Source organism: Physeter macrocephalus, chromosome 1, assembly GCF_002837175.3.
Source record: "Physeter macrocephalus isolate SW-GA chromosome 1, ASM283717v5, whole genome shotgun sequence".
Lineage (NCBI taxonomy): Eukaryota > Metazoa > Chordata > Mammalia > Artiodactyla > Physeteridae > Physeter > Physeter macrocephalus.
The window spans coordinates 105,923,190-105,938,548 of record NC_041214.2 but is presented as its reverse complement, the minus strand read 5'-3'; the positions used below and the strand labels follow the sequence as shown (position 1 = coordinate 105,938,548).

The following is a 15,359-nucleotide window of genomic DNA, read 5'->3' as shown; positions in this document are numbered from 1 at the left end:
ACTGTTCATGTATTAGGTACCTATAATTCCCCATTAATCTTTCCATCACCAGGGAGCTCTTCAGTGTTCCAGCTCGTTCCCCTCTTGGCACATGAATGGTTTGGATTGATGTGAAGAGACCCAGGATTTAAAGTCTCAGATTTAGCCACATTTATTACCTGTCTGAGCTGCATATTGTGGTGTTCAAATTTTCCAGTGTCATAGGCAGAGTTTTGCTCCAGATTCTCCAGGCTTATGTGATCCTTAATAAATGCAAAAGTAAGGCAAAGGTGATTTAATCCTAACCAACCTGTTAGCAATCTGAATCTCCTGGTCTTTGAGAGTTTAACATCTCCATAAAAAAGCATACACTCAAATATTTATAAAGTAAAAAAAATTACTAGGGGCCTCCATGGCCTTGATTTGAAGCTATTAGAAATTGACTTTTTCTTTTAAGGAAAAAAAATGCTTCCTATACACTCTCTAAAAAGATGTTGGGAAGTCTTATTTAAAAGTTGGAAGAGTTATTTTTCCTTAATATGGAATTCTAAGAAGCACATGGAAAATGTTTAAAATGTCAGTAATTAAAAACAACTTAATGAAGATATACAAAATTCAAAATTGTATTCAACTTTCAAATTATAGAATCCAGTGTTAATTAATGGTAGAAGGGGTTGGCATAGACTGTGAGAAAAGCAATGTGGGAAGAAATGTACAAAACAGCTGTATTTTTTAAAGACCTACCTATACAGGTGAATTGTCACCAGTGTAAATGCTGTGTGAGGGGCTGTGAAAGCTGATTTATTGTGTCTTTATCTTCCTGGTAGGAGATGAGAGAGGGGAAGGAAGGCCTATATACAGGAGAGGGGGGACTCTGCAGTACAGCCTGGTCTCAGCTGGAGACATGGAGGCAAAAATCATAGCAGAGAATGGTAATAATGGGTCTTCAAGGTCATCTAGACCAAGGTTCTGATGCTTGAAGACCTTCCACAGTTTTCCTCCTTAATCAGTTACTAATTTTGTCCTTGATTCGGGTCTGGTTTTGAATCTTTCTCTTTTTGTGAGGTGAAAACCAGGACTAGATGCTGGGCCTCCTTACTCTGAATCTGCTACTATTATTGGTTCCATAGTTCCCATCTTCTCTCGATGCAAAAACTGTACAAGCAAGAGAAAAACGAATATGAGAAGCATGAAAATATTACTACACTTTACACCTGTCTCAGATCATCATTGACCAGTTTCTGTGTGAATGCCAACAAAATTCCAGTTCTGTGTTCCCTTAAGCATCACTTTTTTCCATAAAGTGCCAGCCAATTCTTCTTAAGTCAAGCCTGAGGTTTCAGGAATAGCCAGCCACCTGACTTCCTTCCAGCTACCTCATCCTGTGGAAAGTTGCAGACCCTAACCCAGTCTTAAATAACAAGACAACGAGGATCTGAATAGTTGTTTTCAGGATCTTTTCCACGGGCTGTTTTTGCTGGTGCCCAGAGTAAGAGAAGCCAGGTGAGAGCTGGCAAAGTTTGCAGTGACAGGGAAATCCAGAACCTGGAGTTCACCCCTGGCAGTGTCTTCAGTGATGTGGGTAAATTTAGCCATTAGTTAAAGGGTTAACACTGGGACGAATTGGGATCATCAAAGTGAATAAAGAGAATTGTCTGAATTCTCCAATGTCTATTATAATTGCCAAGTATCTGGGTGCCAAGAATGTCTTATTATTGCATACTAAATATTCCCTAATCGTTTGGACCATGTTTATTGCACTCTGTTGTGTGCTGTCTAGTTCCCAAATTGTTTCATTATTATATAGATCTTATCTCAACAACAAGTCCTTTATTGGTCCAACTCATCTTTTATAATCAGTGTCATCTCTCTTAATCCTAGTGCATTAGTAGGTCCTCAAAAGGTTGATTTGGGATCAGGAGGTCTCCCTAGAGGAGCAACATAAGAGCTGAGGAGGAATTTGCCTGCCTCTCAGGAACAGATTTGGTAGTCACTGAATCCAGACAGCTGGGAGAGCGCTGCAAGCAGAATTCTGTCACTCCTCAATGAGGCTTACCTTCTAGTTTGAGAAATGCTTTTAACAGGATATAAATAATGTGCCTGATATTTTCTGTTAGCTTGTGACTTTGGGTACACATCAGACAATGACAGGTTTTATTTATTTTTTCCCCTAAAATCGGGGTGAGCAAGCATATTTTATTTACTCCAGTTGGTTCTTTTTCAAATTCTTGCCCAAACGTACTTTTATCCTAAAACTGTATATATTATTATATATTTTAAAATCCAGTAAATACTTGGACATATGTTAAAAACCTCTTTTTGTAATAAATATGTTCTGAATTTTTGTTTATACTTAAAAATATTTGCAATAACCACAGGAAGTCTTATGCTTCTCTAGGATTATATGGCAGATTTGTAGGGCCCTTCCCTTACATGTTGTGTTGCTCATGGAAATGACAAGCTTTCATGGTATGTGTTAAACTGTAACCTGCCTATTGTGTTCAACGTAGAATGCTGAGTTGAGCTGAGAAATCATGTTGTTTGTTCCACCCTGCCTCTCAGAATAATTAGATGGAGATGCACGTGCTCTCCATCAGTAAAGCATATTTGTTTTGAAAGACACAGCACTCATGGGCTATCAGTCATAACTACTTCTGAGAGCACTTTAGGAGCTGCAACATCAATATTTACAAAATGCAAAGTGAAGCAAAGTACACTGAGTCACAGATACATATGCTTTCTTGTTCCCTGATTGCCTCCCTTCCCCAATGTATGTAGTATGTCTAAAACCATACAAAGAACTATTTTAAATATGACTGGAAATTTGGGGATTCTCTAGCTAAGTAAATGCTAAGCCACTAAAAGAATGCTTAAAAAGGCTTATGAAATGGATTAGTTTTCCTCTCAAAATAAATGTATTGACTGAAAGCTAAAATCAGTTATGCAGTTAAGTGGAAGAAAGTAGTCGTGCTTTGGGATTAAAGTCAGAGCCTTTAGACTGTGCCCCTGTTTTGCCCCTTGATGACATTGGAAAAATTATGTAAATCTGAGGCTCCTGGTACTCACCTGTAAAGTGGGCTTAATTACACCCACTTAACAGGATTGTATAATATTAAATAAACTAATATATGCAATACATGCTTTGCAAGTTACAACGTGGTTCATGATTGGGAAGTAGCAATTAAAGTAGCCAGGAGGTTCTTAGAGCAGCACTGATTTTTCTTATTAGAAAATATATTTAGAACTTATTAGTGAAATGTACCCAAATTTCATATTATAAAGAGCTTTATTATAATAATCAAAACAGAATTTCTTACATATGTCTGCAAAGTAACTTCCATCTTTGAAAAAAGAAGGTGAAAGAAAAAGTAGTGTGGGCACATGGGTAGCACTGTGTAGCCCCTGTTGTTGACTGCATATTTTGCCATTAACTCTTGCTGCTGTGACAAATCACTATGTGTATGAGTGAGGCAAGCTCCCTCCTGCTTGCCCACTCTACATAATGCCGTTCATGTAAATATGGAAGGCTTGGTTAGATACTCGTTGCAAAGTACTATGGAGATTTCAGGTTAAAAGGAACTGAATTAATGAGAAATGGTCTTAGTAGAGTTAAGAATCTTGCTTTAGGGGCAAAATGACACTAAATTTGAAAATTCAATTCTTGGAAGACTGCTTCTCCCTAAAATCAGCTAATGCCATGCCTTAATGATGTAGAAGAGCTTCTTAAGTGATTTTCCAGGTTTATTTGGTTTATAATTTTTTATAGAGGAGCTTTTGTTTTCTTTATAGTATAAAGCATTGCCTTTTTATTTTTATTTTTTGCGATACGCGGGCCTCTCACCGCTGTGGCCTATCCCGTTAAGGAGCACAGGCTCCGGACGCGCAGGCTCAGCGGCCATGGCTCACGGGCCCAGCCGCTCCGCGGCATGTGGGATCTTCCCGGACCGGGGTACGAACCAGTGTTCCCTGCATTGGCAGGCGGACTCTCAACCACTGCACCACCAGGGAAGCCCTCCTTTTTATTTAAATAGGATGCTAGAGAATAAAAATTCGGCCAGCAGAGGGAGCAGACTTATGTAAATTAGGTTGTAAGAAAAATATTACAGGATGCCTCAGTAAACATGTATTTTGTGGGTAATGTCCATTCTCATGCTGTGCATTGAGAGAAAAATGGAAGGAAAGAAGACTGAATTCAGTGTCATCCTAAAACATCTAGCCATTTATATTCTCACTTTGGTAGTTTTCAAAAGGAAAAAAATGCAAGCAAATGGTATGCAAATAGGAACTTGTTAATTCTATGAAGTGAAGAACTTTTTAAAACAAATATGAATTTAATACATTTGGTAAATTTAAAAAAGCTTTCAGTACTTGGCACTGAAGTTAGAGCACATTCAGACCAAACATTTTAAAGGACTATAACACCTGAAAGGAATATAAATGGAATGTATAATGCTCTGAACAGGGCACTGTTATGAGTCTGAATCAGCAAATAAGCACTTTTGTATCATGTGTATTAAGTCAGAAAATTGGAATATACTTAAGGAAAAAAATTTTACCAAGTGTGAAGCAAGTATAAAACAAATGGTTTTCTGCTTAACTCTAAATGGAAACTATAAATGTATCATAGCTCCCTATGTATTCTGATTAATTTCCTTGGCAAATGTGTGGTCTGATATAACATCATTAAGTTAATGCATTTTCAAGCACTTTTCATTAAATACATAATATATTCAAGACAGTAGTCCAAGCATTTGGGAATATATAGATAAGGAACATCCTACCTTCTTAAAATGTGTGATCTGGTAAATGACAAGTTAACTCAATTCCGGTGTGCCACAGTGTAAAGCAGGTGGGCATTGCAGAAGCTAGGATAAGCTGCTTCAGTAAACACTGTAACTACTAAAATAAGAAATACCAATTCTTTTTTACATTGTGGGAAAATAGTTTTGCTTTGTAACCATTAAGACTGAGAAGTTTTGCTTTATTAAGTACACTAAATTTAACTGTATCTTAAGATCATTTGCCATCTTTTTAGAGTAAAGAACAGTAGCTTAGGAAAAAGAGATTTCCATCTAGAGATATCAGAGATTGTTGATTCTTAACTAGAACCATTGTTTCTGTTTTTTTTTTTAAGTTATAATTAGAGATCTGGATGGTGAAAGACATCCAGACCTTTTTATTAGTTTAGAAAACGTTTTAAGTTAATATAAATGAAAGAATAATTTTTTAAACTTTGATTATTTTAGATGGAGTTTAATATATTTGCTTTTAAAAATATGCATGCTCATTCTTACAATTTAAAGGGCTGTATGTAAACTGGTGAGTTAATATAAATGAAAAAAAATTTTTTAAACTTTTGATTATTTTAGATGGAGTTTAATATATTTGCTTTTAAAATATGCATGCTCATTCTTACAATTTAAAGGGCTGTATGTAAACTGGTGCACAGAAGATTAAATAGTGTTCAGTGATGGGTACAGGAGAAAAGGGAATAGATAATTATTTCTCTTTATGAGGTCAAAATTATTCATTGAGTCATTTTGACATTTGTTGCCTAGAAACTAGTATTTCCAAACAAGTAAAATTGCCAGGTGTTCTGGTTTGGTAGTTTTAGAATGCTATTTGAAGTTGGTGCAAGGAACTTCTGAGATGGAGGGTCACAGGGCAGGAAGAAAGAGCGAGGTGTGGTGAGGAAGGAGCAGAAAAGAAGCAGTGGCAAATGAGAAGCAATAAAGGTGACAGGAAGAGACTGCAGGGAGCAGACCTGAACAAGTGTTTGCCCACGGTGGGGCCGGCTCTGTGTCAGGCCCTGCAGATACTGTGGTGAGCATTATACAGCCCTCGTTCTCTGTCAAAGCCAAGTGGGATATACAGAGGGAAACACACCGTTTCATTGGGGGATGGATATTGAGTACAGGGTACTGTGGAGACACCTAAGAAGCACCTCTTTCTCAGACTAGTAAGGGCCAGTGGGGGCTTATGTGAGATCCGAGCTCCACTGGGAGGAGACAGTAGTACAGATGCTAAGAGGTGAGAGTCCCTGGTGAGTTCCAGGTGATGGCATGTAACACAGTGTAGGTAGAGCTTTAAGAGTAAGAATTGAGCAAAGAAACGTGAGCCGGAAAACTAAGTAGGGACGAAGTCAGAAAGAGTCTTGTGTGCTCTGTGAAGGAAGAGGTTCAGACGTCTTCCTGAGTACATTGAGGGACTGACTATTAAAGAGGTTCATGCAGGAGAAGGGCATGAGCAGATATTTGTAGTGTGGAGAATTGAAGTCAGCATGGCTATAGATAAGACCAGACCGCTGAGCCAGTATGGGGGATGGATGAGAGCAGACCATACATGTAACAGGTGGAGGGGACAGAACGTGGTGAGAGGTTAGGTGTCGGGGCTAGGAGCCGTTTGCAATGATTTGAACTTACAGTGAGAAAGTAGAAAAGATAGTATATGTTTTCCAGATGTTTCTGTGAAAGGAAGGAATGTCTAGTTCTTAGGCACCATGCGGGCTCTGGCATATTTCCCACAGATATGGTGGAGACAGAGGGCTGGCCCAGGCAAGGTGTTTTCTCTGAGAGGCTAGAAATCAAAGATGTAAGTGTGAATTATTGAGGTAGAGAAGCCAGAGCCTGTGACACAGTTGGAATGAGTTGTGAATGCTCTCTAGGAAATTAATCCTGGGCTTTAGAACCAAGAAGATTAGGAAGGAAGTCAATACGGGAAGTGCAAGGTGGAGCCTGTGAACAGTCTTACTACCAGACAGGCCAGGTCTTCTTGGCTGCTAGTTTCATGGCTTGGGGTTAGGCAGTCTCCTGGCCTGATGGCTGGAGGCCAATTTGTACCAAAAAAGAGGACTAGCTAAAGGAGGAGGAGGATTCAGAGAGGGCTTTAGGCTTGAGATTGTGTACAGACCGAAAGAGAAGGTATTAACTAAAAGGAACTGTTGATAGTTCATCAATAGTTCATCAAAGAAACTGAAAGACTAATGGCCCAGGGTAGCAGGAAAGATGAGAAGCACAGACTGGGAGTGAGAGGAGGAGCTGACCTTGAAACTCTGCCTTTGAGATAGGGTAGAAGAAACAAGTTTTGAAATTGGTAGGCAAGGTGGGACTTTGGGAGGGTCCACATATGAAGACCTTTCTGTTAACCAGGAGGCAAAGACATTTTCTTAGAATGACTAGGATTATGGCGGGAAGGACAGTATGGAGAAGCTTGGGCTCTGGGGACAGAAGGCCTAGGTTTGAATCCTGGCTCTGCTGGCAGAATGGCCTTGGGCATGTTGTTTAAGCTTTGTCATTCCCAGCTGCTTCCTGTATAATATATGACCATTATAGTTCCTTTCTCCAAGAGGTATATGGAGGATTAAAGAAATTAATTCATATACAGTGTTTAGCAGGTAGCAAAGGTTTAATCAGGTTAGTTATTATTAGGAGGCAATATTGTATAATGGTCCAGAACCAGACTCCGAAGCCAGACTGGAGCCAGATACTGGCTCCACCAATTATGTGCTAGCAGTGTGACCTTGGACATTCCGTAATGTACAAACATAACGCATAGTTAATCAGGTGATCAGTAAATATGTATTCAACTTCATTGACGATAAATGACTCTGTGAGCTTGTCTTCTTGTGCTTCAGCTTCTTTCCAATGTGAGAATTGTGTCCCACCATTTTGATACATATAGTATTATAAAAACCTTTGTTAACAAACTAAACAAGGCAAACTATATGTTATCTGTGCCTCAGTGTTTTTCATCCGTAAAAAGGAGATTATAATATAAGCCTACCTCTTAAGCTTGTGGTGTGTTAAGAGAATTAATAAGTAGACTGCTCTTAGCTTCTGGCACATAGGAAGCAATATATACATAAGCATTACATATATAGAAGCATTTTATACATATATATAACTATTATTACTATCCTTACTCATCATCATCAATAGGGGTTGCAGAGAAACCAATAAGTTATAATGGGCGCTGTAGGATTGGGTGGGACTAAGACACGTCAAGACTATGAACGAGCACTGAAGACCAACCTGAGATTGGAAAAGTTTGTAGTAGTGTGAGACCACGGGAGCAGCTGGCAACTTGGGGATAGACTGGGAAAGAAAAATGGTTAGATGAGTTCAGAGTTGAGGTTAATTAGCAGACCAGTTATGATAGGAAAAGAGAGCTAGTGAGCTGAAGGTGCTATGCTATTCTGTTTTGAGAGAATAATGAGAGTCAGTAACAAATAACCAGAGAGGGGAATAAAGCTCCGAAAATATGTTCTTAGACTAGTAATGACAGCTGTTTGGAAGTGACTTAGATTTCATTATATTTATTACATCGCCTTGTCAATTTGCCTGTTTCTCCCCTCCCATCCCGAGCAACCCTTCTGGGTTCTTATTTTTCCTTCTCTGCATGTTTTCTTTTCAAGCCTTATATCTCTTCTGCCTTCTAGCAAAACAACGTAAAGAAACAGCATTCTAAGAAAGCAGAGAGGTATTGTTTCTGTGTTCACTTCCTCACGTACTCCCTGTCCAACATGGGATGTTTGCTCTGACAGATCCAGAAAATATAGCATCTGGCATGTTCTTTACCCTCAAGGGTCTCTGTGGGAGGAGTTCATATGGAATCATTATACATATATTGTACGGGAAAATGATGATTGTTATACAAGCAGGTGTCAAAAAATATGGCACAGCCATTAAATGTGGGTGGCCAAAACAGGTGCTCAGGAAGGAAGGAGACAGGAGCTGGGGCAAATGAAGATAGCTCCTCAGAAATGGGAGTTCAGAGGGACTTGCACAGAAAGTGAGAATGGGTGTGTGGGGTACAGTGTGCGGGCCTGGGAGAGCTGAGGAAGCACAGGGCAGGTGCTGCCAGACAGGACGACATCAGCGTGGCAGGGGAGCAGAGGCGGCAGGGGCGATGGTTAAATGAGAGGTAAGGCTGTACACTTAACTCCCACAGTGCATAGCTCAACATGTGATCGATAAATACGCATTCAGCTGCATTGAGAATAAATGAGGAAGAGACTCCCGTGAGTTTGTCTTGTTGTGCATCAGATCCTTGTCGGTGGGATAAGTATGTCCTAACCATCTAATAAATGGATTACAAAAAAAAGCACCTTTGTTAATTTAGAAACTAAAAGAGGCAAATGTATTACGCTAAGCCTGTTGAAGAATAGAAATTTGGTGACTTTGTGATGAAGAATGTAAACGCCACCATAAAATTATAAGAAAACAGAGAGTTGGGCTTTTGGGGGAGGGTGGTGTGATGGGGAACATGTTCCAGCCTGTTACTGAATTCCTTGTTTAAGTAGTTTTTCTTCCCTAAGTCACTTCTTTTGGTGCCTTACCTCTTTCAAGGTAGCTGTTGTTTCTATCTGTAGCCTAGAGTAGCATGCATTTTGAGAACCATGTTAAGCTCTCCTAAGGCTAAATGTCATGGAGCTGTAAGTATTAGAGATCTTAGAATACATATTCCTTCATGAGAGAAGGACACAGGAACCAGAACTGCCAGTACAGCTAAGCCGTTCTTTAAATAGTGTGTCTTATTAGTATTCATGAAGAGCATGTAGATAACATCTTGACAGAGTTAAAGTTTCAACTTGAAGAGCTACTGCTTTTCAATAAGGAGTGCATTTAAAGACACTCTTTGCATGAATAGAGTGACTGAATTGCTTCTAAAATGAGAGTATTACTTTATAGAAAGATATTTTTCATTTAATCTGTCTACAGTTTAGAATTGTCATTAGAATTACAATAAATAATAATGATTAGCACTTGTAGGGCTTTAATCTTCAAAGCGTTTTAAAGTTAATCTAATTTAATTGTCGCTTGGAGTCATCAGAGATGTACACTTACTTTTCTGCTGTGAACCATTGAAAGTGTTCACTTTCCAGCCCTTCAGTGCTTCCCTTAGGTAGTTCCGTGGCTCATAAGCTATTTGTTCTATGGGAAATGCCCAGAGCATCAACAGATGGAAGGCTTTATATTAGAGCTTCTTGTCCTAGGTGTGCATTTGGGCTCTTGAGTTGGGCTTTCTGCTTCCAGTGCCAGCTTCTCTGCTGTTAACTGTGTGACCTTAGGCAAGTGGCTTAACCCTCAGCTTCTTCAACTGGGATGCATAGTATAGTCCCTGCCTCAAGGGTTCTTATAAGGATTAAATGAGATAATGAATATTAAGTATGAAGCGATTAGTATTTAATAAATATTAGCTGTGTATTAGTATTGTTTTTAAAATTACCCTGAGGAACAGTTCATTCTGGGAAGTTGTGATATGTGGTTAAGTGTTAGGTGAGGAAATTATAAGCCATAAATACCCTTTACAGGGACTGCTGTGTACCAGGCTCAGTTTGAGGTCCTGGGACAGAAAAGTAAGAAACCATGACACCTTCCCTCTAGAAGTTCACAACCTGTTTTGTGGAGGATACTGAGGACGTAGATAAAACTAACTAAAACACCATTCTAAGTGCTTGACCAGCAAGCTCAAGTGTGATCAAAGAGCGATGGCATTTGACTTAAGGTTTTCACAGAAAGCTTTAGAAGGGAAGTGATATATTACCTGGGCTTTGAAGGAGGATGTCCGTTTTGGCAGAAAGTGGGAGAATTTTAGGGAGTGCACAAGGCAGTGGAAACAAGGGCTGTCGAGAGCAGCAGCGCTCTCAGAAGGTTTTAAGCAGGTTGGTCCAACTTGTGGGAAGCTCTAGAGCTACCGAATTACCACCATTTCTTTGCGCTGATTTTTCATCTTCTCTGTGGATCCGAGACAGCTCTAAAGCTTTACAGTCTTAGTTGGACCCAGGAGAGGCCTTACTTGAGGTTAGAATGCATGGCTGTCTGACAATGAAATTTCGTGGGCCTCCCTTACCTTCCCATGTCTCATTTGGTCTGAATTTCCATTAATATGATTTGAATGGGATTTTATTGGACATTTAGGAAACAGTTTAAACTCTAAATTACCCCTGTGACACAGTTAAATTTACACAGTGTTTTAAAAGCTAAAGTGTACTGATTGCCTAAGTTGTGAGACAAGAGGAAAGACTAGAGGATCTTACAGAATTTATGGCTATGCCAAGGCTCTGTTTCTGACTGTATTTCACTCAGACAAAAGAAAAGAAACTTTCCGTCTTTCTTTTTCAGTTGCTTAGGCTGGAGGTTATATCATCTGGGAAGCATGTGGACCACTGTTAAATAGGAGTCCTCTGTGCTGTCTCTTGAACTGCATCTTAGGCTGAGTTAAGCAAGAACCTGCTGCCTGTTAAACCCATACTCCCTCTAAAAAGCTTGTGGGGAAAGGGAGGATTTACTAACATGGGGTGAGAACCTTCTAGATGCCAGGCTCTGTGCTGGGTGTTATATAATAAGTGTTCTCACGGTAGAGCTATTACTTAGTTTTAATGTGTGGAAAGATCAGCAAGATGAGTAACTTTACAACAAGCAGGTAGTGGTAGAGGCCGGATTCTAAAGGAGGCTTGTTAGGCTTCAGTGTCCATTTTCTTCTTTTGTGGTATTTACTTTGTCCTGTTTCTTCTACGATATTTCTTCTTTAAATTTCTCATGAAGTTTGACCTCAGTAAAGGTCTTCATGAATGGACTTGCTGCATTTGAAGAATATAGGTAAATGAAGTTTTTCCTAATTCATCACCAAGTTGATTTACATTTACTTCAGTATTATGAGTACTAATTAGGGTAACTCATCTGGCAAAGAAAAGGGAACACATGGGTTGGTTTGTTTTTATAAGATAAGTAAATATTCAATACAGCTGACCCTTGAATGCAGGGGTTATATAAGTTTTACAGTCACCTGCCTGTACCCATGGCTCCCCCATCTGTAGATTCAACCAACCGTGGATCATGTAGTAATATAGTCTGTTTTTATTGAAAAAAAATTTGATGTATAAGTGGATGCTCACAGTTTCAAACCCGTGTTGTTCCAGGGTCAACTGTATTTTGGATAGGGACCTTCAGCTCCATCGTTTGATAATCTCAGCAACATAATTTTATGATATTGAGTCTTTCAAGTACAGAGTCCACTGGTAGTTGAATAACCTGATTTGTTATTCTACAGTTGCCATGCAGAAAGGAAGAAGGACCCCTTTTGAATAAAGTCCCCCAGTTGCTTCATTCATTACATGTAGATTGCTAGCTTAATTTGCTCATGTTCCAGAACAAGAAGCCAAACTTTATAATGTGTGGGGGGGTTTTAGTGGCAAAATAATTACAAAGGTAGCCCTCTGTTACTGTCAAAAATTAACAATTTTTCCTCCTCATTGTTGAAATAAGAAAAGCAATATGCTTGAGTCTCAAAATTCTGCCTTCTTTTCCCTTTTCTTTCTCAGAAGATGTTTTCCTTCATCTTTTCTTTCATTCTTCTCTCTTGCTTTCTCATTACTTCTGAATGATAATCAGGAGCATCATCCCCTCCCCCCCCTCCCCACACATATTCTTTTGCCTTCTTTCAACAGTTTGGAAACAGATCCATGGTGAATTAAAAAGTAATCAGATAACTGTAAGTTATTAAAATCTGTAGTTTATAGTTTGGGGTATTTCATGGTCATTAGGTCAGTTACACTTTGCTTGACTATTTTGTCCCAGGTTTACTATCTTCAATTCAGCTTTCATTCATGCTAAAAATACTTACTTCGCCCCTACTTTGTTCTAGACTGTGCTAGAGGTTATCAATCTTACTTTTCGTACAGCCCAGGGGTTCGGTGGTTCTCACACAGAACATGCCACCCTGGCCCGCATTCAGTGTTATACATAGTTTTCAGACCTCCTTTTTTCCCACTCAGGAAGAAATATCTGAATTCACAGGAATGAGAGAGATGGGGGTTAATTTTGAAGCCATTCTACTGTATAAATATAGTGAATTATCACCATAATTTAGCGTGGAGTTTCATATGGTTGTTTATAACAATTCTCACAACTAACTGATCTTGATGTTCTGATAAGCCAGATGCTTCTATATAAAGATAACTAGTCTTGGATCATCAAGAAAAAGGCCTAGTGATGGAGGTAGGATGTACCCAAATAATTGTAATTCAAGGGAAAATGTGGTAAGTGTTGTTAGCAATATAAAATCTTTCTATTGTATTTATGGGGATGGAGAGATTAATTTTGGGAGTATCAGAGAAGATATACATTATCGTAGTGCCGTAGCAGCTATGTGGAAAGAATCAGAACATTGAGGTGGGAGGAGGTGAATGTGGTTATTTTGAACCCCAAAGCCACATATACCATCCATTCATTTGATTCTTGATATTCTATTTTCTGTTTGAGTATTGAAATTACACATAAATATATGCAAAGGCACATACACTTAAACACAATTCACACATAATCAAATAGCATAATCAGAATCCTTGAGGCTAAATGATGTATTTTTCTCTAGGCACCGGCAATCACTTTGACCTCTCCCGTTGATAACAGCTTGCCTGACGTATAGTTTCCCATTAATTTCTTTTATTGTTTAAAAAATGTGTTATAAAATATCCGGTATTAAAACCCAGTATGGGTTTAATTACCACTCAAGCATCTCATCCTGAAGTGATTAATAAGCCACAAAAATAGCTGTTTCCTCTTCTCTCTATATAGCGTTGGTATTTTTAGAAATTGGGTTTTCCATGCCAAGTTTTATTTGTAGATAGACTGGGAATCGTTAAATGGTCTATCAATTCAAAGAAATCGTTGTTCCTTTATTATTTATTAAGAGCATACCAGATAACTAATTCCATTTAGAGTTTTCAATAACTTCTACTCTTGAGGCAGCCACATGAATCATGTAATTGCTTCAGATACTCAGCAGAAGTTTCTTGCTAAGAAAACCACGGGAACATGTTTTTCTCACCTCCCCACCCTTTTTTTTTTTTTTTGACTAAACACAGCTTTTAATAATGAGGATTTTATCAAAATGAAGATTAAAAGATTATTTAAATGAAGATTTTATTGTACAAGAAATAATCTGAACGTCTATCAATCATGGAATAATTGAGAAAATTGTGATATATTCCTATTTTGGAATATTATATAGTTATTACAAAATGAGGCTGATCAAGGTGTATTGACTTAGAAGAGCATGATATTTTCAACTTAAAAGTTTTAAATGGCTGTGTTTACTGATATATTTGTGTATAGAAAAAGGTACAGAATGATATTGTCCTAAGGATATTAAAGTTGGTCAAAGGATAGGAAAACAGAGGGGATGATTATTAACAGAAGAGAATCCAGAAGTAGACTTATACACATGTGGTAATGTAGTATAGGATAAAAGTAGCATTTCAGAGGAATGGGGAAAAGCTGGGTGATTTAATAAATGGTTTGGAACAGTTGGTTAGCTATTTGGGGAAAAAAAAAAAAGCTAGATCCCTCCCTCCCTCCTTCGTCAGAATGAATTCCAGATTGATCAGTTATTTACATGGCTTTTTTAAAATAATGAAGTCACGTAAGTTCTCAAAGGAAACATTAGTGAATATTTTTCGATTTTGAAGTGAAGAAGACTTAAATATGACCCCAAACTCAGAAACAAGGAAGGAAGATTAAAAAATTGCTTATGTCGTATTGTTTTGAAGACTTGAGAACTAGATGAATATTGAAACTATATGTTCATGGATCCTAGTGTCAGCAACATGGCATTAAAAGTTTATTGATAGTACTTTGCAAGTGTTTGGACCAATACAGATTTAAACCGACCAAAAAGACCACCACCCTGTGATTTTGGCAACGGCATTTACGTTTGTAATTGTCAGCATGAACCATTTAAGTTGATAGCATTTAACTGTATTGTTTCAATTTTCACATGACTATGTACAAAGAGTAATTTGTATATTAATGTTACTTCAAATGAATGAATGAAAAATATTAAATAATTATGAGAAAGCATGTAAGAAACTGTGTATAATTTACCTTTGGGCTGTGGGACTGGGCATGATGGAGAAGGTAAACCTCATTTTTTGTTATTTTCACCTTTATAATATAAATATGTAGTTTCTTTCACTGAGAAAAACTTTTTAAAATATTCACTGAAAAATAATTTAGAATTTTCGGCTTTTGAAAGATATTGTCGGATTCATAGCTTGACTATAGCCTAGCTATTTCAGCCAATCGTCTTTTAGGGGAAAAAAACCTAGAGAGCAAAACTTTGTTGCTGGATTGTAGTGCATATGTAATAGGGAGATGCAAAGATCTTTGTGATTTGTTGTATCACAGGACGGTACAGAAGGGTGCTCATCCCACTAAGTGATTCATGCATAGACAGGATCCTTGGAGGCTGCACAGTTAGTTTTTGAAAAATGTGTGTCATCTTATGAAATAGTTTTATTTTAAATCTAAAACATTTGATTCTTTTTTTTTTTTTTTTTTTTTTTGTGGTATGCGGGCCTCCCTCTGCCGTGGCCTCTC

At 38.2% G+C, this 15,359-nt stretch overlaps 1 protein-coding gene across 12 annotated transcripts in view; it reads left to right on the top strand.

Annotated features, from left to right (window-relative positions):
• BBX (BBX high mobility group box domain containing) overlaps positions 1-15,359 on the top strand; it is a 291,235-nt gene that overhangs the window by 179,374 nt on the left and 96,502 nt on the right. The gene's annotated exons all lie outside the window — the stretch shown is intronic.